The sequence below is a fragment of the Diabrotica virgifera genome, chromosome 2, assembly GCF_917563875.1.
Source record: "Diabrotica virgifera virgifera chromosome 2, PGI_DIABVI_V3a".
NCBI lineage: Eukaryota > Metazoa > Arthropoda > Insecta > Coleoptera > Chrysomelidae > Diabrotica > Diabrotica virgifera.
The window spans coordinates 43,227,845-43,253,600 of NC_065444.1; the positions used below are offsets into that span (position 1 = coordinate 43,227,845).

General features: G+C 33.6%; 1 protein-coding gene across 2 annotated transcripts in view; it reads left to right on the forward strand.

Annotated features, from left to right (window-relative positions):
• LOC114336035 (peripheral plasma membrane protein CASK) overlaps positions 1 to 25,756 on the forward strand; it is a 610,838-nt gene that overhangs the window by 68,198 nt on the left and 516,884 nt on the right. The gene's annotated exons all lie outside the window — the stretch shown is intronic.

Consider the following 25,756-nt stretch of genomic DNA (forward strand, 5'->3'; position numbering starts at 1 on the left):
GTCAATTATCAATGTGCCGAGCTTTTGATATCCTTTCAGGTGTGTCCTTCCTAGCTTCTGGGCTCTCAGTTTTCTGAGCCATCAGATACTACACTGTTCACTAGTAACTGAACTACTGCTGCTGGGGTCGTCGTTGGGTGGGGGTTGGCGCGAAGATTCCTGACGGCGGGATTTTGATTGGTAGGCGGAGCGGACTATGTTTTCTTTAGAAGAATTTTCCATATCGAAGGTTACCGGATGCCAGCATCTCTTTTATTGGGGCAACTAGGCCGTTTTCAATTTCTGTGGCTTTTTGGTCAATTATTGATTTATAGAATCAGATTGGGGCTACGATTCTGGAGTTTTAGAAATCAATTTTGTGACCTCTATGACGATGTTCTTGACCTAGAGCTGAAATTGAATAGGAATTACGAATTTTCATGCGAACAGAAATGGAATGTTCATAAATCCTTTTTTGGGTTGTACGATGATCGGAGACAGTCTCCACAATAAATTTCATGAACTTCGTATTATTCACTTGGAATGTTGTCTTTGATTGATCTGACAAGAGATGAAGGTTTACGCAGTACAATAATCTTGTCCTAATTTACTTAAAATGACGCACAAAAAGGATGTCTTAATATAGGACCATAAAATCAGCGCTAATGATCAAAAGAATAAAAGTTAATTTAGTGATTTTTCAACAGTAGCTTCAGAAGTCTGTGTTTAAAAAACTATGCACTGAAGATAAGCTAATAAATCCAAAATCTTTTGACCTAATGCAATATACACAAAGTTGTACATAGTCCAGGGTAATAAGGTTTTTTCCATGACACTTGAACAGCCAGGGTATTGAAGGGTTTTTTCGACAGGTTATACCTATAAGAGCAAATTGTAACTATTTCCTGCGTAGGATCTGGCGGCCATTTTTATTTATAAACAAGTAAGTGTTTTTTTTCAAATCAATGGAAAACAGGGAAACTTATGGTTTTTTTAGTACAAATATCTTCGAGACTATGGAAAAAGCATTAAAATGACGTATTACAAAGTTTAATATACTCATTTATTGTTAATATAATTGCGAAAAAAGGTCGGAATTGAAAAAAATATATTTTCACAATAACTGTTGCAAAAATTAGTGTACAGCTTTGAAATTTTTATCAAATAAGGGTTCTTTGGTGCTTAATATGTGATAAAAATTTCACATATTAAGCACCAAAGAACTCTTATTTGACAAAAATTTCAAAGTGATTCATTGAATTGTTTAAATTTTATTCAAATTGTTTATCCCATAGAGCATTTTTTTGCAATAACATAAGTCAGAAGAAAATGACGTTATAACCATTCCACAAGTTTCAAATTAAAGAGCAGGAGCTATAGTTTCAACTTGGCTTAAAAAAAGTGAATAAAAAAATGCATTTATTAGGAATAAATAATTATGCAAAAGTATCGTAAGTATTTCCTTATAAACTTTTTATTTTATTATATAAGAAATTATACATATTTATTACAATTTTTTATCAATAATGATATAGATAACATTACTTGGTAGTTGTGCACTTAAAACAGGGTAAAAAAGTTAATTCTTTGGAAAAAGTTATTCAACAAGTTTATAAACAAAAATTTATGATACTTTTGCATAATTATTTATTACTAATAAATGCATTTTTATTCACTTTTTTAAACCATGTTGAAAATATAGCTCATTCTCTTTCATTTGACACCTGTGGAATGGTTCTAAGTTCATTTTTTTCTGACTTATCTTTTTGCAAAAAAATGCTCTCTGGGATAAACAATTTGAATAAAATTTAAACAATTGAATGAATCGCTTTGAAATTTTTATCACATATTAAGCACCGAAGAACCCTCATTTGACAAAAATTTCAAAGCTGTACACTAATTTTTACAACAGTTATTGAGAAAATATTTTTTTTGCAATTCCGACTTTTCTTCGCAATTATACTAACAATAAATGAGTATATCAAACTTTGTAATACGTCCTTTTAAAGCTTTTTCCATAATCTCGAAGATAATTGTAATAAAAAAATCATAAGTTTTACTGTTTTCCGTTGATTTTAAAAAAAGGGGAAAATTGCCATTTTTTGACAGTTAATTGTTTATAAATAAAAATGGCCGCCTGATCCTACGCAGGAAATAGTCATAATTTGTTCCTATAGGTATTACCTGTCGAAAAAACGCTTCAGTACCCTGGCTGCTGAAGTGTCACGAACAGGGTATATTTTTATCTTATTACCCTGGCCTACGAGTCCTCTGATAAAATACACTTATTAAAGTCTGTAGGTACATGTTAATTATTGTAAATTGTGTAAAATAATAACACCTTTTATATTACATAATACATTATACTCATTCGTAATGATCTCTAAAAATCCCACTTTTTTCATATCCAGACGAAAGGGTCTAACTTATTAATAGCCCTAACTCGAGTTATAAAATTTCCGAAATTTCTGCAAAATCCGAACAGACATAAAAACAAAAGATTTATAGATGTTTTAATACCCGTTTTACTACCGTTTTACGTGTTCCAATTTTTTGCGATTTGTTGCCCTCTTTATCGTCTTTAACGACGGTAATCAGTAGATTTGTTGGCGTTGGTGCAAAACCAAAAACAGAAAAGTCATAAACGATTTTAGGCCCTTTCGCCCAAACAAACGGTGCCATCAGACCTGATCCTGATGTACACATTAAAGTTATCTTTTTAGGAGTTTACATGAGTTTAGTGCTACAGCTAATTATTTCGGAGATCCAAGTTAAGGGTATATTGGTAATTTTGTGATTTACCGAGTTGATAAGCCGTTTGTAGTTTGTAGTAATTATCTACGGGTCTTCGAAAAACTGGATATAAGAGATATCTCAAACATGTCTTAAAATACTTTTCAGTACAATTCCTTTTTTATTTTTCTTATAGTTTTATGCTTTATGAAGCGATACATGAAGGACTAGTAGAGGGAGAGCTAGAGGCGAGAAATCATCGTCATAAGTAATATGGAGTTTGGCATGTGAAATGTGGCTATTGTATATTGATAACTATGACCCCTTTCAGGCTGACACCTCAGTGGATACAGGAAGTAGCAATAAGGGATGAAAGGGGAAAGTTGGTGCAGTCATTAAATGTTTTCACCTTCTATTTTGTTAAACCTCCATCGATTTGCATGAAAATTGGTGAGTAGTTAGAGCATAACTCAAGAAACAAAACTGATATGGTGCCAACGTGCGCTTTTACCCTGGGGGTGGATGCCACCCCTTCTCGGGGGTGAAAACTATTTTATTAAAAATAACCCCACTAATCGATAGAGGGACAAATTTTAAGCAAAATTTGTTACTTCTAATTATTAAAATAAATCAATACTTTTTGAGTTATTAAAGATCAAAGATTTGAATTTTTCGTGAAATAAATGCATGATGTAAAGCGGTTTTTCGTGAATAATTCAAAAACTGTAAGTTTTATCAAAATAGTTATGATTACCAAAATTGAAGATAATAAAAAATAAAAGAGATTTATTTATAATTTATTATTTTATTCGAAAAACCTTTGAGAATTAATAAAAAGTGAGTTATAGGTGATGGAATGTATATTTTTTTCGGCTAGCACCCAAATCTAAGTATTCAAGCTCAAATAACGGGAAAACGGTGCATTTTGTAAAATATATTTACTGAACACTTGTCAAAGTACTCAAGAATACCTATCATGTGAGCTCCAGATGAAGTTTATAACATCAAAGCTAAGCAAGTGGTGATGAAAATAAGAGAACCCTTTCGAGTTTTTAGGAAAAAGTGAAAATTAAAACATACGCTATTTATATATTTATTTTGAAATTTGTTAACAGAATAGTTTTTAAAGGAATTTCGGGAATGAAGTTAGGATTATAATTTATTATCAAGTTCGTTTTATTACAGTTTAAATATACCAAGTTAAAAATGCGAGCATTATTATAACGAAAACTTTGTTTTTTATGTATTTAAATTCTTAATAAATGGAAAATTGCTATTATGAAAAGTTGTTTAGAATTAAAAATTATGTTTAATGTGCAATTATATTCTACTATTTAAATATTGTGAGCTATAATGGCACTTTACTGAGCGAATTTCTTGAGCGAAATTCATATTTTTTACACATCGACTAAAATCAATACAATTTTATATAATCTTATGTTTATGATTGCATCTTGGATTTTAGACCGTGCAGATCTTTTTATGAAGAATAATTTTTGTTCGTAAAATTAATAATAAAAGAGATATAAATGAAAATGGTGATTGGTAGGTATCTCTAATATGAGAAAAAAATTAAATATTTTCTTTTTATTAGAAGAATGTAGATAATAGTTACATTATTATAATAATTATTAATTATTTAATTATAATAATAACAACTATTGCATATATTAGAACACAGTTTTTAATTCCAAATAATTTTTCGTAGTAACAATAATTTACAACAGTGTGAAAATAAGGTACTTTAATCTTGAGCGGAATTCATATTTTTTAAAATACCTCCTATAATATAGATAAAATTTGACAACGTAGAATGAAGTAAACACTTCTGTTGGATGTAGGTATATTCATTTATTAAAATTCTTAAAATTGATCCCCAAGGGAGTGGAAGTACAAAACGTTTTCGGTCAAACTGACCATCATCAGTGTAAACGTCCAGTGTACAAGTAGTTGAAACTAGCCACTTCAAAAGGTGTGAAAACCTCTAAATAACATTATTGCTACATTATAAGCTGTATAATAATCGACATTAAGTCGATGTCTAAAGATTATATAATTATCACATGTGGATGTATGTCATCCTTGCTCGGAAATTGCACAAGGTTATTGTGATCAGGTGAGAGGATAACAACCAACTCAGTTATATTTAAATTGTAATAACTTAGTTAACTTGATATATTTAAATTGTAATAAAACGAACTTGATAATAAATTATAATCCTAACTTCATTACCGAAATTCCTTTAAAAACTATTCTGTTAACAAATTTCAAAATAAATATATAAATAGCGTATGTTTTAATTTTCACTTTTTCCTAAAAACTCGAAAGGGTTCTCTTATTTTCATCACCACTTGCTTAGATTTGATGTTATAAACTTCATCTGGAGCTCACATGATAGGTATTCTTGAGTACTTTGACAAGTGTTCAGTAAATATATTTTATAAAATGCACCGTTTTCCCGTTATTTGAGCTTGAATACTTAGATTTGGATACTAGCCGAAAAAAATATATATTCCATCACCTATAACTCACTTTTCATTAATTCTCAAAGGTTTTTCGAATAAGAAATCTCTTTTATTTTTTATTATCTTCAATTTTGGTAATCATAACTATTTTGATAAAACTTACAGTTTTTGAATTATTTACGAAAAACCGCTTTACATCATGCATTTATTTCACGAAAAATTCAAATCTTTGATCTTTAATAACTCAAAAATATTGATTTACTTTAATAATTAGAGGTAATAAATTTTGCTCAAAATTTATCCCTCTATCGATTAGTGGGGTTATTTTTAATAAAATAGTTTTCACCTCTGAGAAGGGGTGGCATCTAACCCCAGGGTAAAAGCGCACGTTCACACCATATCAGTTTTATTCCTTGAGGTATGCTCTAACAACTCACCAATTTTCATGTAAATCGATGGAGGTTTAACAAAATAGGAGGTGAAAACCTTTAATGACTGCGTTAACTTTCCCCTTTCATCCCTTATTGCTACTCCCTGTATCCACTGAGGTGTCAGCCTGAAAGGGGTCATAATTATCAACATACAATAGACACATTACACATGCCAAACTCCATATTACTTATGACGATGATTTCTCGCCTCTAGCTCTTAGACTATAGGATTTGTAGCTAGAAATTAAACTAAACATTGTTTGCTTGGCTTAAGAAGAGCATTGGATATGACGATGGTTAAAACATTCCTTTAAAACTCAACTTATTGTGTACAAAAGTGAACAAAATTACTCCCAAATAAATTATTTTCTCGACAAGAAATGAAGATGTACGTGACGTACATGACGAAGATAAAGCTGACGTTCTAAGTGCCTCTTCTATTGAGGTTGGTGATCAATATTAGCAAATTTCTCTCTGTTCTCGGCTTGATGAATTAGGTCATTCCTTGTTGTATGGGTCCAATTTCTGATGTTTCGGAGCCAGGTTCTTTCTTCTTCTACCCCTTTTACTTTCGTTTTTGTGTTGTTAAAAGTGATTTATCCAGTTTTTTTTTTAAATATTAATTTAATCAAGGGGTCACATAAAATATATTATTTATTACAACGTATTAGATGCTGGCATGTGTAGCGAAGAATCAAAAAAACTACTGATACTATCTATTATTATAAAATATATTATTTACTACAATGAATTAGATGTCTGGTATTTCTATAGAAGAATTAAGAAAACTACTGATACTATCAGAACTACAACTACCTGCAATACTGCAGGTAGTAGCTATTTTTGTAAAACAGTAATTGGTTTACAAAATTATCTTTTAACACCCTGTACAAGTACATATTCTCCAATTATTTTAGAATTATTGTACGGGATTTATTACTCCCAAATCTATAAGCTAAATTATCAGTCACTCAATAAAATAACTCCGATGTTTATCTTCTGAAGCGAACTTCTTGTATTAGTGACATCATTTAGTCTTAATATTGGATGAGTTTTCCAACCGAAACTTAAACACTAATTAATAATTCCCTAAACTTACTAAGAAGATTTTGGATTTAATTAATAAAACTAACTTTATGTTATAAATTGGACAGGACTGTCTCTGAAAACTAAGGAATTTTTGACAGTCAGATTAAATTTGATTACGTGACAAATGAATGTTCTTAAAGCTAATTTTTAAGGTCCATTTGATGTGGAGCTACTAACAGATGGTGATTTAAAATGAATTTATCCTAAAATTTTTCAAAGCTGTTGGGAGTTTGGGAAAACTTATCAAGATATACGAAAAAGACTTATTGATATCAACACAAGACTATAAAACGATTAATAGCATTAAGTGGGTTTATTAGGACAATGACAAAAGCTATAAGATTACATAGTATGGAAAATTGTATGAGAAATTTTATCAAAATGAAATAAATGGGAGCCTACACAACTGTATACATCAACCAAGACGTCTTTACACATAACGCTTACCAGGCGAATGATAGAGGAAGCAAATTCACTATATCCTGATTAAACCCGTTTTAAAACATCTTTTAAAGGACGCAAAAACTTAACCAGGCAAATAGTTCAACTGCAACAGCGATCACTTGTTCCTTTCAGCCAAATTCGTCTTAAATTAAAAACTCAACAGACGACTATTACAAAGACTTGCCCAAACTGTTCTCTCAAAGACAACCGTGAATTCATACGTACTGCCACTCAATACCTAATGAAATTCAAATAAACCCCGATGACTCAATTTACTATTTTGTTGGGAAATAAGCCACAATTTCATTTTTAAATTAAATTGTGGCTTATTTCCCCATAAAATAGTAAATTGTATAAGATGCCACAAAGAAACAGATTCAAACAATACAAGCTAGAAATCAGGTGACGGCGAAGGGTCTGTACAACGAATTCTTCTTCTTTACGTGCCACCTCCGCGACGAAGGTTGGCAATCATCATTGCTATTCTCACTTTTGACACTACGGCCCAAAAGAGTTCAGTTGAGCTGCATCCAAACCATTCTCTGAGATTTATCAACCAGGAAATTTTTCTCCTACGTATGCTGCGCCTTCCTTGAATCTTTCCCTGCATAATTAATTTTAGGAGTTCATATCTGTCCCAAGTATATGTTATATGACCCAAGTATTGAAGTTTTCTTATTTTGATGGAATCCAGTATCTCCCTGCTGTTCTGTATTCTCCTTAGTACTTATTGGTTATTTTGTCCGTCTAGGAGATTCTCAGCATTTTTCGATACGTCCACATCTCAAATGCTTCCAATCTATTGAGGCATTGTTTATTAAGAGTACAACGAATCTGTAAGCTCAAAATGGGAACTCTACCGAAAAGTAAAATATTCATGCAGAGATGATAGAAATGCCTGCATTTGAATAATTTATGTCAAGAAGTTCAGACATATATTGCAAGGTCATGTTACAAAAATCTAATGGCTTATGATAAAACAATAACCACCACAACAGCAAATACTATTGAATTGGCGCAAACAATTATAAGACCAAAAGTGGAAGCGGCACTCAAAAAACTAAAAAATGTAATCCGTTGGTACACAGTGATGAGCACGCTAATAACCGGAAAACAACGCAAAATATGGAAAACGTATTAAGTTGTGAGATAAAAAGAAATGAACTAGAGGAGGTGGGAGATTTAGCGATAAAAACTTATAAATTTACATTTTACGTATGGTTTCCTATTTCCCACCTTTAGACGTATCAGAGCAGTATGTCAACTAAAACTGTCACTCTGACAGTTGACAGATCACCAAGGTATATGGACCACATTACAAAAGATGTCGGAGCTCCACTAAACCTTTACTTTAGAGTTGCAGAGGATCGAGAAATATGGAAACAGTTTAATAGCAATCATTGAAAGTTAGGAAGAATTAGACCAACTAGGATGAAGAAGACAACTGTATATATGTACTTAAAACCCGAGGAAACAACATGAGGAAAATTATACATACTTAATTTTCATTTTCATTTCGCCAAACGTTGCTTACAAATTGGCTTCCGGTACATAAGTATGTATGAAATATACATATACAAGCTAACAATAACAAAATGATTAAGCCCTTAAAAGACAAGGAGAAAACGGCGGGTGAGTTGGGAAAAATATTCCCATGAGATGTTTTTGCATAATCACATTCGTGAGACATCCCAGAATAAGGTTCAAGAAGTCGCCCACGTGAAAAGTGGTTCAATTTTTTTTTAACTTTTTTTTAATCAAATTGCAAAAATCAATATTTTTGGCTCGGACAATTTTTTGTAGATTTTTTGGACCATTCCGGATAAAAAAGGTCTCTTATAATTTTTCTCTAAAGTTAATCGTTTTCGAGTTATAAGCAATTTAAAATTGAAAAAAACGAAAAATGGCGATTTTCAAGGCTTAATAACTCGGTTAAAAAAGTTATTATTATGAAAGTCAGAATGTGACTAAATCAAAGTTTAATGCCCCCTACAAGATCCTAGATCCTGAAGAAATTTTTGTCATTATTTTATTACTAAGCTGTTATTTTTAACTAATAATAATGAGCGCCATGCACGTGGTAGGCGGCCGTAAATGTGAGTGCAAGTAAGATTCACAATTGGACTGCCGGAGTGGCATCTCTCTCACACTCAGTATTTACGGCCGGCTACCACGTGCATGGCGCTCTTTATTATTACTTAAAAATAACAGCTTAGTAATAAACTAATGACAAAAATTTCTTCAGGATCTTGTAAGCGGGGCATTAAACTTTGATTTAGTCACTTTCTGACTTTCATAATAATAACTTTTAACCGAGTTATTAAGCATCAAAAATCGCTATTTTTCGTTTTTTTTTTTTCAATTTTAAATTGCTTATAACTCGAAAACGATGGACTTTAGAGAAAAATTATGAGACCTTTTTTATCCAGAATGGTCAGAAAAACCTGCAAAAAAATTGTTTGGGCCAAAAATATTGATTTTTTGCAATTTGATTAAAAAAAATTGTTAAAAAAATTTGGCCAAATTTTCACGTGGGCGACTTCTTGAACCTTATTCTGGGATGTCTCACGAATGTAGTTATGCAAAAAAATCTCATGGGAATATTTTTCCCAACGAACCCGCAGTTTTCGCCTTGTCTATATCCAAGCAACTTCTGTTATTATAACGTGCTTATATTCTGTAATATAAGTTTCACATATAACAAAGTATTAAAAGGAGAAATGAAAATCACATCTTAGACACGCCTTGGGATACTATCACCGCGAACAAGAGATTACAATACGCTTTTGAACTTTCAGAGGAATATTAAGTTCTTAGAAGTCAGTTTTCACCACACTGGCGCATCTGCCATCTGAGTTTTGTTCATCTGTCATGACTTTTAGCGAATAAGTTTCTAAGTAGCGAATAATTAAAACCATACAAACTAGAAAAGCTTAGTTGTACTTACAGAATGAGTTAATGTTGATTCATAATAGAAAATTTTAAAAAGTTTTTCGATTTTCGGGTTATCTGAATTATTTAGAAGTAGAATAGACATGGGGCACGGAGTCAGATTATTTTCTTATTGTCTTAAGTGATACTGTCTTAGAGGAATGGAGGCAACCAGAGTTTTCAATAAAGCTAGACACTGGGTTAACTTCAAAATCCATGTACAAAGAGTTATTTAACTATCTGATTTTTTTTTTGGTTGTTAGATAGAACCGGGTGGCCATGGGGCCCGTGCTTCAACCTGAGTAGGCTTATTGCACACCGTTCGGTCTCGGGTTAAACCATCATTGGGTTTTTGTCCCAATGGGTTCGGGATTACTTAACTTGAAGTTAAGTCGTCTGTTACCTATAAGAGTTCCATTTTCCCAGCTAGCAGGACAAGCTACCAAATATGACATGTGAGGCAGTTTCATCTGCCTCCCCACATTACCTGCAAATAGGGTCTTCGTGAAAGATCCCCATGTTGTGCAGGTGTTTTCTTAGGGTACAGTGTCCGGTTAGTAAGCCAGTTAGATAACTATCTGATTAGATGAATACCTTTTTCACTTTTGTGCAAAGCTTCGATAAATATTCTTTCAGAGTAGAGATTCAAGATTAGAGGAGACAAAATACAGCCTTGAATCACTCCCGCATAATTTTCCCGTATTCGATTTGTTCACCTTCAGCTCTGAGATTTTTGGTCTGATTCCAGTAAAGGTTTCTAATAATTATCTTCAGATATTGGATGTCAATTCCTGCTTATTTTAGGATTTGTACTAATAGACCAGGGCGCATCTGTAAAAATATTAGTACATTTGGACGTTGAGAGGTGACTCAAATTTTTTTGCAGAAATTGCTTGAAAATAAATCAAATAATAATATTTGGGTTATCCTCCCTCTGAAAAAGGGCCGGAACATTGTTTAAATAATCAAAATGTCAAAAAATTAAGGAAAAATTCGATTTTTTTCTTCGTTTTTTGATTATAACTTTAAAAGTATTTATTTCCGAGAAAAGATGTACTAACATAAAAGTTGCGTAATTAAATTTCCTACAATATAGAATTGGCTATAAATTTAAAAAGTAGTCACCCTTGTTGCAAAATAGAAATAATTGCGAAAAAACCATACAAAAACAAGTACTCGCATTTTACGTTTTTCAACAATTTATGCTACACTTGTATTGAATTGTTTTCTAATGCCCCTTTTGTCCGCTTCTTCTCGATCGACGATGGTAAATAAATGTTGGAAGTGTGGAGTAAAAATATGGTTTTTTTGACAGCTACTGAGTATTACACTATAGATGTTGGTCAGGTAACTTTCTATAGTAGACTGCCCTTAATGACAGCTACTAATAATAATTACACTCGGCGTAACTTCAAGCAATGACTTACGCACTTGTTAACGAGGTAACTATTCGAAATAGACTGCGACTCAAAATAGTCCCTTTGGCTAATTTTTAATATCGTCAAAATATACAATTTATCAATAAGTAGCGTGGTAACAAACTACGGACTTTGAATATGTTGAAAGCTTGCAACTACAGTTTAAAGAAAGCTATTGCAAAACTTAGGAAGTTCAATTGGAAAATATATGATTTAGAAATTTATTAAGTTTGCAGGTTTGCAGGTTGAATGGACTCTAATTATTAAAATATTACTAGATTATATTTGTAGTGATATGACGCCACAGCGGGCGATGGACCGGTCGATCAGAGACGACAGTAGGAGTATCCGAGTTGACGCATCCACTCTTCATACTACCGCTGGGGGAAACCGAAGGAGAAGGCATCGAGAGCATATTTAAGACGAGCCAGGAGAATAAGAAAATCAGTTGTTGCTAACGTGTTGAATTAGCAATAGCTGGATGGCAAAGATGCGGCGTTCTTTGAGCCGGTACTTTGCCTAGGTCACAGTATATAGAGGTTCCACATTAAAACCACTCCTCTGTCGGCACTTTGATCTCAAGAAGTAATACCGGCAGTACGCAATTGGTAATTTACCAGTGGTGGATGCGGGTTTTCCCTGTTAAAATCCGTACGTTTCTATGCGACTAGCAATGCGAGAGTGGGGCAAAAGCGACTAAGAACATTGCGCGGTCGCCATACGCGACTACAGATTTTACTTCCAATTTTTCGGGAAGTGGTTTTACTGTCCCTCTTTATACTGTGCCTAGTTGGGCACCTCAGTAGTGCCGTGGCGTCTTAACCGAGACCTTTACCGCAGTGGGCGGTAGTAACGATGAACGAGTGACTGCGTGTCGCTGTTCAACCTTGCCGCATTGAATTGAAATGCGGTGTTTCCAGGTCCAAATGCAAGGCTATGTTGATTTAACGTAGCGAGATTGTTATTGTATATTAGGGTGGAACGAAAAATTCGAATTAATTATTTTTTATGGGGCTAGTGCGAAAAAGTTGTGTTTTGATATATAATAAAACTGTAAGAAATCTTTTTTGTATTGGACCCTATCTTCAGGTTCCATATTAAATTTAAATTTTTGGGAATAACAAAAAAAAAATAAAATTTGAAAAATTAATTTTTTATCAGTTCTTTGAATCTAAATAATTGTTTTATGATACAATATACATTTTAAGATTGGTAGTCTGATTTTGTGTTAAAAAACAGCATAATATCTCTAGACTGCAACCTTGAACGAATAAAGCCATCCCTTGATTATGGTCCACAAACAGCAGCTGATGCTTCAGTTACTAACTTAACAGTTCTTTTCATAGATTTTGTATGACAAGGGCAGTTTAAGACCTCTATGTTGTTGTAATTCCCAGAATAAGTCATATCCTTACATCTTCATTGGAAATATGTTTTAGCAAAGGAGGAACCGTAACTTTGAATCAAGAAATAGAAAGTAAGTCATTATAATCTGCAGCATTAAAATTTAATGTTGATATTTTGGACCTCCCGATCTTTTTTCTTTCTGATTTTCTCTAGCGTTCGGCACTCTGCGTAGTCCTAGCTTCCCTATATGTTTTCGTTCATCTTCCATCATACCGAGTAATACATTTTCGGGATCGGCAAAATAAGCATTCCTTTGGATAACGGCATCGACAATTTTTCTTTGATCAACTGGTAGAAATCGTTAATAATGGATCATTCGCCATAAATGTTTTTTGAACCATCAGAACAGCTAGGATACAGTTTTATATAAAACCAAACTGGTGCATACACTTTTTGGATGAAACTTACTAACGTAATTAATTGGGGGCTGGGACATTCAGTTCCAACATTCAATCGAAGCAATCGATTATAAACTGTCAGCCACCTTGCGTGTGACATTTTCCCAGGTTTTTTAAGGCTCAAATCATTAGGACATTTTCCCGCGGCAACTGCTTGACTGATTTGGTACAAGTACTTCTGATCGGTACTAAGATCTGTTGTTTCTAATAATATTGCTAGGTTATTTCTATTGCGACAAAATCGACAACAGCCTTCTCTTCACAGCGTTCCAGAAGTTTCCCTATTGGCCCTGAAAAACCAAGTGGTCCACTGGTGCGTCCATCTAACTGTTGAATTAAATGACGTAGAGGTAGCTCATTGCAATAAAATAAGCATACTAGCCATTGAAGTGAAGTGCCTCAGTATTTGTGACGTAGATGGTTGGACTGTAACTGTTGACAAAGGAGCAATGAATTATTCATCATGATTATCTGCATCAGAAGAATTTGAGTCAAACAAGCTGCTACTTATGGAAGGACTAGAGGAATCAACGGTACATGCTTTAAGAACAATTTCGTCAGTATTGTATTTTTGAGAACTTGCCTTTGCTTTCATGGTTCTTTCCATGTTCTTCCTTATTGCTGCAGATGCTGCAATATCCACTGGTCCAATTGCCATTTTTCGACAGGATCGTTGATATTGAAGAAAAATTCGCTCATTTTGTGGTACTTTCTTGATTTTATCACAAGTACACACACACACACACACACACACACACACACACACACACACACACACACACACACACACACACACACACACACACACACACACACACACACACACACACACACACACACACACACACACACACACACACACACACACACACACACACACACACACACACACACACACACACACACACACACACACACACACACACACACACACACACACACACACACACACACACACACACACACACACACACACACACACACACACACACACACACACACACACACACACACACACACACACACACACACACACACACACACACACACACACACACACACACACACACACACACACACACACACACACACACACACACACACACACACACACACACACACACACACACACACACACACACACACACACACACACACACACACACACACACACACACACACACACACACACACACACACACACACACACACACACACACACACACACACACACACACACACACACACACACACACACACACACACACACACACACACACACACACACACACACACACACACACACACACACACACACACACACACACACACACACACACACACACACACACACACACACACACACACACACACACACACACACACACACACACACACACACACACACACACACACACACACACACACACACACACACACACACACACACACACACACACACACACACACACACACACACACACACACACACACACACACACACACACACACACACACACACACACACACACACACACACACACACACACACACACACACACACACACACACACACACACACACACACACACACACACACACACACACACACACACACACACACACACACACACACACACACACACACACACACACACACACACACACACACACACACACACACACACACACACACACACACACACACACACACACACACACACACACACACACACACACACACACACACACACACACACACACACACACACACACACACACACACACACACACACACACACACACACACACACACACACACACACACACACACACACACACACACACACACACACACACACACACACACACACACACACACACACACACACACACACACACACACACACACACACACACACACACACACACACACACACACACACACACACCACACACACACACACACACACACACACACACACACACACACACACACACACACACACACACACACACACACACACACACACACACACACACACACACACACACACACACACACACACACACACACACACACACACACACACACACACACACACACACACACACACACACACACACACACACACACACACACACACACACACACACACACACACACACACACACACACACACACACACACACACACACACACACACACACACACACACACACACACACACACACACACACACACACACACACACACACACACACACACACACACACACACACACACACACACACACACACACACACACACACACACACACACACACACACACACACACACACACACACACACACACACACACACACACACACACACACACACACACACACACACACACACACACACACACACACACACACACACACACACACACACACACACACACACACACACACACACACACACACACACACACACACACACACACACACACACACACACACACACACACACACACACACACACACACACACACACACACACACACACACACACACACACACACACACACACACACACACACACACACACACACACACACACACACACACACACACACACACACACACACACACACACACACACACACACACACACACACACACACACACACACACACACACACACACACACACACACACACACACACACACACACACACACACACACACACACACACACACACACACACACACACACACACACACACACACACACACACACACACACACACACACACACACACACACACACACACACACACACACACACACACACACACACACACACACACACACACACACACACACACACACACACACACACACACACACACACACACACACACACACACACACACACACACACACACACACACACACACACACACACACACACACACACACACACACACACACACACACACACACACACACACACACACACACACACACACACACACACACACACACACACACACACACACACACACACACACACACACACACACACACACACACACACACACACACACACACACACACACACACACACACACACACACACACACACACACACACACACACACACACACACACACACACACACACACACACACACACACACACACACACACACACACACACACACACACACACACACACACACACACACACACACACACACACACACACACACACACACACACACACACACACACACACACACACACACACACACACACACACACACACACACACACACACACACACACACACACACACACACACACACACACACACACACACACACACACACACACACACACACACACACACACACACACACACACACACACACACACACACACACACACACACACACACACACACACACACACACACACACACACACACACACACACACACACACACACACACACACACACACACACACACACACACACACACACACACACACACACACACACACACACACACACACACACACACACAGTTCCAGTCATGTTGCAATTGCAAGCCGCGATATTCAATAATTTTTACACTCCTTTCGAAACTGGTAAATCTTTTCTATTTATGAATCAGATGCTTACTGAGTTTTTGTGTACCTATCGCTTAAGATTTTGATACTCTGTATAAATGTTTTTAATCATATCTTGAATGCACTTATGCGATAATGTTGGAATAGAAGCTTGTATTCATGTTCACACACACACACACACACACACAGTTCCAGTCATGTTGCAATTGCAAGCCGCGATATTCAATAATTTTTACACTCCTTTCGAAACTGGTAAATCTTTTCTATTTATGAATCAGATGCTTACTGAGTTTTTGTGTACCTATCGCTTAAGATTTTGATACTCTGTATAAATGTTTTTAATCATATCTTGAATGCACTTATGCGATAATGTTGGAATAGAAGCTTGTATTCATGTTTGTTCTTATTCTACTTTCGTTGCAACGGCATTCAAGACATCGGCGATAGATGGATCTTTATTATTATTTGTCAAGTAAGTTCATTACGAATAAAGAGAAAGTACTTTAGAATGTCACACTTAGTTGGTAAAACACGATTATTGAAATTTGATCAGAGCCATATTGATTTTTCGATAAAAATAATTTTTTTGTTTTTTCATTTTTAAAATCCAATATGGAACCTCAAGATATTTTTTTATTTCAAAATGCTCTCGCACCAATTGTTTTCATCACCTGACACAACTTTTAAACGATAGCCACAAGAATTTTTCTTTTCTTTTATTTTTCTGGCCTTTTTCGTTCCACCCTATTGTATATTGTGTTATTTATCGTATCATTTTTATATTACTATTATGTTCGGATGACAGTAACAAGTATAATATTGTTTTTTTCTTTGCAGAAGATATCATTATATTTTATTTTATTTATTTTAAACTGCATATAATCATCTTAAATACATTTACTTTATTTTTAACCTGTGTTTTACTGAGTCTGTCATCTTTGAAGAGCTACCCGTTACATGTTTCAATTATACACGGTGAAACTATAAAAGTTTAAGAAGTTAAGAATAATGTGAGATTACAAATTAAGGGATTAATTTGAGTTTGAACAAATGGATTCTGCTATTTTTTTTTATTATTTTAGATTTTCTTTAGTATTTGAACAGTTGGGCAAAGGTTTATTCAAACTTTTTTTTTGGCACGTATATCGCGTGGAAGAATAGAACTGCTTTTCTTATGTTAATTTCGAGACATCCTGCAGGGAGGACAAGGTACGAGTGTGAGTGTACATCGAAATGGTATTGTAGTCTTATTTAATGCTCTGGTGTCTTTCGAAACAAAGAAACTAGACTTCTTTGTAGTTTAACATGTGTTTTAACAGAAACAAAAGTTTGAGACACCATATAGGGAGAAATAGGTTGAAAGGATGGTATGCATCGAAATTGAGTTGTAATCACATATTGTGTCAAAATTTTATTTTTCAAAATCTGATATCTTTAATAACAAAAAACTAGACGGTTTTACTCTTTAATATGTGTTTTAACTGAAGACATGCGATACGTGAGAAGGCCATGTCTTATACATTCAGATGAAATTATTTTCTCTGTATAGTGCGAAAGTAACAAACTGTTCAAAGAAAAAAATCTGGTACAATGTATCTCTCGCTATTTAAAGAGCCTCCACTTAGTTACTTTCAAGTAAATTCCACCCCAAAACATCACAGAGCCTCCATTAAACAATCTCGTCCCTCTTATATTACGCTGTGCATACCGTGCATTTGGTAGACAAATAACTCAAGGTGTTCAGAATTGTTTATTGTGTTTATTGTTAATTTAGTTTTGTTTCAGTTAAACAAAGCGTGCTAAAGGATAAACTGGCTATTTTCTTTGTTTCTCAAGATATCATGGACAATTAAAAAAATAAGTGTTCACAAAATATTTCGATACAAATTTAATATATACCGACGTACCAACAACCATTTTGTACTTTTGAGTAAATTAAGATTAAAATCTTAACAGTTTTAAACATCGACATATAATTCACAACACGCAACTCGGCAACCTTTGCCAAAAGAGGTCTCTGACGTTAAGGTGGTGTTTGGGACTTTTAGATAAACAAATTTTGGGTGTGTGTGAAAAGATGGCTTGGATGCAGGTGCGTTGGCTACAGATTTTTATTGTATTTTTACCTTAATCTAATAATTTTGTTTTACTTTTGTTATATTTATACCTATTTCGTTTAAATGAGTATATTTGTTGCTTTCGAGTAGTTTATGAATAGTTTAATTATTTCCATTTCATAACAATATGGCGATTTGGCGCTTGGTACCTTTTAGATAAGCGCTATCTTATAACTTACCCCCACTACAGGGAACTTAATAAAATATATGAAAAACATTATTTTTTTTCCACGCGGTACAAGTTCAAAAAACAAGTTTAAGTAACAGTCCTGGATCCCGCGTACCAAAAAAAAGTTAATTAATAGCAAGCTGAAAATTTGTTAATAGTTTAAGGGTGTCTAGTCGGACAAACTTTGATGTATGGGAACACTGGAACAGGGGAAGTTTTAATTGTGGAACGTGATTTTAATTGTGGAACGCGTCATTCTGACAAGTTTATGATTGTGAAAACTAGCAGCTTGTTTTTAAATTAATTCAATAGCAAACTTTATATAATATATGAAAAAAAAATTTTCCGACAAATATATTGGGCGTTTTAATAAGTCCGACACGTAGAACATTTCAAATGACAGAAATTATGTTGGTAATAAATAGCAGTCTGATTTTTGCATGAGAGTTTAATGAAAGGGAACAAATCAGTCGGAAGTTCTGTCCTACAAAATGCATGGGATGTTTTCATAGTATGACGTTCGAAACCTGTAACCTGTTTCACAATTAAAACTTCCCCTGTTCCACTGTTCCCTTTCATTAAAGTTTGTCCGACTAGACACCGTTAAGCTATTAATAAATTTTTAGCTTGCTATTAATTAACTTTTTTTTTGGTACGCGGGATCCAGGCCTATAAACCTTTGCCCAATTGTGTAAATGAAAACAGACATCTAAAATAATATTCCATTAATCTGTTCAAACAAAAATCAACTATGAAAATGAGCATAATTTTAGGTGATACAGAACTTTTGAACCTATGTATATTTTATGTCATTGGTTAAAATATACTACTTATAGACCATTTTTTTTTGAAAAATGGCTTTGGCAGAGCCAATTAGCCAGACTTGTTTCTGATTGATTGCAGATTCATAGTCATAAATTTCTTATAACATAAGTACATTCTACAATTTTATTTTTATAGATACATTGGTACATTGTGTAGCTTCTTTTTTATTTTGTTTTTTTTTTTAAATATTTTACTGTTTTTTTTAATATATATTTTAATTTGTGCGAAACACTTTTTTTTACTTATTTTTTTGTTATTTTTTATTTTTGTTCCTTTTTTTTCTTTTTTTTTTGTTTATTAGTATTTTTTTGTTATTATTTTATTTTGTTTTTTTTTAATATTATTTTTTTTTTTATTTTTTTTTAAATTTTTTCAAACCACATTAACAAATTATGCCTATTTATTACATATTACGTTTACAACTTGTATTTACATAATTTAACATGTTTATAAATGAGATGAAGAATTTCCATATCATTTGTAAATATTAAAGTATTTAGGTTTATTGGGAAAAAACATTTTAAATCTTCTAATTCCTTATAAAGGTCGTTTATGTTATTTATGTTTAAATGACATTCTAATATGACATGTGTTAGATCTCCGATTTTGCCACAAGTACAATTGGGAGTATCTGCCAAGCCGATTCTATGCATGTAAGATGGCGTAAGAGCATGACTGGCTCTCAACCGATTAATGGTCTTTATAAAATGTCTGTTATATTCTGTGTAAAACCATCTTTTTGAGAATATCCTAGGGTTACAATGAGCAAAATTTGAGCCAGTATTACATTCTCTGTAATGCAATTGCCAATTATTTTTAAGTTTTTTTCTGCTAAAAGTATCAATATCTGAAGCTGGAATTAAATTTTTGTTTATTTTTTCTCCGATCACATAGGATGATTTAGCAAAATTGTCAACTATTTAATTGCCATTTATTCCCGAATGACCCTTAATCCAAGTAATTGTTACATTTACTCCTAATTGTATAATTTCAAACAGAGTTTTAAGAATATTCAATTCAATGCGGTTTATGTGTTTGACTGTTTGAATGTTACTCAATCTGTCCACCACGCTTTGACTGTCAGTAAATATAACATAACTGCTAGTTGGATTCAGTAGTACATACTGAACAGCAAACATTACTGCTATCATTTCTGCTGTGTATATTGAGCATTCAATAGGTAGGCTATATTGATGATGGTAATTTTTAGTTTCGTGGAATACTGCACAGCCCGTTCCATTTGCGTCTTTTGACCCATCGGTAAATATGTACTGAAAATTTAACCATTTTTCTCTAATAAGTATATCAAACATATTTGGCGGTAAATGTGAGTTTAAATAACATGTTTTAACCTTGTTAGAAAATAATGTTTTTGTAATTGCACTGTAGTAAGGCGGAATTTGGCTTTTATAGATAACTTCACTGTACTTTACCGTACTTAGATAACTTTCTACCAAAGATATAGATTTTTTAGTTCTCCAGTACCTATGAGTGAGGTCTAAAACTGATAGCTCATGTAGATCTTGAAGGTAATTACATTTTTTGGACAGAATTCGAGTTGTAAATTTATCACTGAGAAATGGGCGGCGTAAATGCAATGGAGGTTTCACTGCTTTATTTTCCATTATTTGGACTGGAGTGGATTTTAAATAGCCTAGGCATAATCTTAAGCATTTATTTTTATAGACCGTTTTAAAATTGCTCTAAGAAATGAGACGATTTTTTTTATTTTAAGGGAGTGCATTTAGATTTTCACTTCGGAAAAAATCAAACAAGATAAAACTTTTTGTAATTTCATTAAGAAATGTTTAATAAACAACATATCAAAAAGTTCTACTCGAGAAGTGGGTGCTTCATTTTTTATTAAACAAATGAACAGCGAGGTTAGATGTTTTTTTAAATAACTCCGAAAATAAAATTTTTAGAAAAAAACTGACATTGAAAAACTCAGAAAATTTTACAAAAAAAAACCTTATATAAAGATTTTTCTAAAATTAAATCTCTAGCTTCTGTAATTTTTTATTTATAACGCTAAAGTCACCCTTCTCACACACATTGGCGCACTGTAAACTAGCGTTGGAAGAAGTGCACGGTTGAGTTTTTTTAATGTAATTCTTTAACTAATGGATCAAAAGAAATTTTACAAAGTGGACATGAAAGAAGATGAAATAAGTTATCTTATGGTTGTAATAAAAAGAAATAAAATGTATGGACATAAGTACGGTGTGGGCGGAAAGTGAGCCTTACATGAATTTTGTAACTAATACAATTTTACTTATAAAACTCTCAAATTTTGCACAACTTACCTCCCAATCACCTTACTAAACGATGTTTCATTCAAAAAAATCTCAAAAAGTTAATTCAAATAATACGATGTCTCAAAAAATATAATTTTCGAAAACTTCGTAGTTTTACAGAATTCCCACCACTTTAAGACGGTATTACTCAAGTTTGAATAAATCTAATACATTTTTTTTGATATTTTTTTAAAGTTTAGGATGTAATCTTTAAAAAACACTGAATTATTTTAGTTTAAAAATGAAATAAACAATTTCTTTTTGAGAAAACTAAGAAAGATAACAAAAATGTAATACAAAAACCGAAAATAACCAGCTGAAAAAATGTATATACAGAGTGATCAAAACTTTTTTCTGTAAAACTTACCTAAAATACATTTAATAATAAGCTTCAACAATAATAAATGTTCAACAAAAAAATTGTTTTTAGTTCTTATACAGTATGTCGGCGTAACTTGGAACCTATTGATAACTTTTTTAATATCAGTTTACGAAAAAAAGTTATTCTTTATAAAATACTCTGCATCGTATATAACATAAGATGCAACCATCAAATATCAAATTTTGTTAATTTTGTACGAGGTATGTCAAAAAATATGAATTTCACTCAAGAGTAAAGTACCTTTATATTTCACAATATCGAAAATTTTTATAAAGAAAAGTTGTTTGGACAACATCATTAAATTTTCACTTATTATTTATGATAACTGTTTTATTATTAATTTTATGAAGACAGTTATTCGTCATAAATAGCTGTGCATGGTCTAACACTTAATACGCAAATATAAAATATTATATTTTATCAATATTATTCTCATTGTTTCGGACAAGACTATTTGAATTGTCCCGTTTTTAATGAACAAGAAATTGAAGAAAGCGAAGATGTCAGCGTAGTTGGAGGTGATATTGAAGAGATATATTTTGAATAATTTGTTCTTTCTTTCTGATACATTTAAATTTTTTAATATTATTGTGAAAATTATTTGTTTATCCTTTTTTTTAAGAATGAAATTCCATATTTGTTTGATTGGATTCTACTTGTTTTTCATTTAAATATCCGCCATTTTGGATCCGCCACTTTGAAATGTAAATTTTTTATCTTTAATTCAGATTCAACAACCTGTTGAAAATAAAGACAATAAATGTTTTAGAAAAATGTTCTTTTTTATGTTCTTTTTAGAAAATCCGCATTTTGGATCCGCCATTTTATAGTTTATAATGTTAAAATTTAAGTTAGGTTTATTAAAGCTCTCAAAAATAAATATATGTAGAAATAAATACATTTTGTAAAGAAATTATGATTTTACAACTATTTTTTAAGTTATCCGCCATTTTGGATCTGCCATTTTATAATTTAAATTATCAAAATTTGATTCAGGTTCAGCAACCTCTCAAAAATATCCACATATATGTAAACAAACACGTTTTATAAAAAAAATTCGGATTTTACAACACATTTTTAAGGATTTTTAGGAAAAAATCCGCCATTTTGAATCCGCCATTTTGAATTTGCAAATTGTAATGTCAGATTCGGGTTCAGCATAATCAAAACTAAAATAAAAACATTTTTTATCAAAATAAAATGTTGAATTCACCCATATTCTTAACATTATTTTTATACAAAACAATTGTTACTGTTTAAACAATTAATAAACAATTAGCGGCGAAATTTGTGAGTAGAATTTTTTACTTTAACATATTTATAAACTAACAAAAAAAGTTTTAGAAAAATATAACCTTGTTTGATTTTTTCCGAAACATTGTATCTTTTCGTTCTAATTGCATTCCCCTATTTAGCTTAAATGCATTGAAACTAAGACCATTGGCATGGTACAGTTGATTTCAGATTATAAAAATATTGTCGATACTAAAAAAGCAAGGAAACTACTTTGAAACAATATTTTCAGTCCAACTCTGTCTCTACCGGAAGTTCGTGTCTGGAAATATAAGAATGAGAATTGCAACAACGAATGGCTTGCTCCTCGCTTTTTTTGGTCATTCTGATGACGTTATCACGTACTTGACAATTTTCCTTTGCTTTTTCACGAATTTTCTTATCGTGCGCGCACTTCCACTTTTATGGAGAAATGAATAATTTAGGTCCATACGCTATCGGGCGAGGATTTGTATTTTATGGCGTTTCGCGATGATGACTTTTCGGGGAAATGTGAGCGACCCGGGACGTTTATTGGACTGTAAATGATTTACACGTGGTAATCGTTTTTGTATTACAATTTGTATAGACACTTCGTTCAATTTTACGGAATTTTGCCTCCTCTTAAGCGCGTCGATAACCTAAAATAATTAAGTTTTCTGTTCGTTTGTCCCAACATTTTTGTCAGACAATTACATTTTTTGTTTAAAAATATAATTACGTGTAACCTACTACTTTTGTCGGAAAAATTGTTGTGAAGATAAAGAATGCACGAACCCAGCATAGTTTAAAAGTATAGTTTACTAATAAAAATTAAATTTTTTGTACGTCTATCGATTTGCCCCAATATTTTTGTCAGACACTTAGATGGTTTGATTTAGAATATAACTACTTATAACCTCGTATTTTTGTCTGAAAAATGGTTGTAAATAAAAAAAGAATGTGTGTGTACTTTGTAAGCACGCACGAAGTTATACTTCTATTATATGATTTCAACGAAATAAATATACTTTAGACAGTTTATTTTACTAATTTTATTTAAATATTAAACTAATTTTAATGCTTACCATTTTCCAAAAATAAAAAAAAAAGAATAGAAATGGTGCGGATTTGAACTCAAGACCTCGATCTCTAGCCGAATGCTATAGTAATCATGCTAGGAGGTCTGTATTTCTGGTGTCGGCCGGTATGCGCTCGACCGTTTTGCGCCCTTACCTGAAATCGGCCGGTTTGCGCTCTAACACTTTCTTAATGGAGATGTATAGCTAATTGTTTTCTTATATCGACCGTTTTGCGCTCTCTTGTAATCGACGTTTAATTTTATTCTACCATAACGATTAGGTAACGGTTAGGCTAGTAAAATTAGTTTTAAAAAATCATAAAACTATAAAAAAAAAATGGATATAGTCTAGATGATGTGCACAGCAATTGGAAGGTGGAAACACAAAAAAATGTTATGTATCTCTTTGTACTCACTTTGTAATGCTAAAAAATCACGGCTTTTAGATTTAAATGCCTATTTTTTTTATAATTCTCATTATAGAAACACATATAGAAACATGGATAATTTTGTTTTAATTACTTGCTTGTAGCCTGTAGATATAGTAAAAATTGCGACAAGCTTTACGAAAATTAATGTCTAAAGAGGGAAATACCCGAAAGTTAAGTTAGGACCGAAGGGTTGGGTTTTCCTCCTTCCCCACAGATTTTGAGTCAGGTAGGTTCACCAGACTATTATTGTAGAATGAAATTAAAATTATATTGCAAGAGAGCGCAA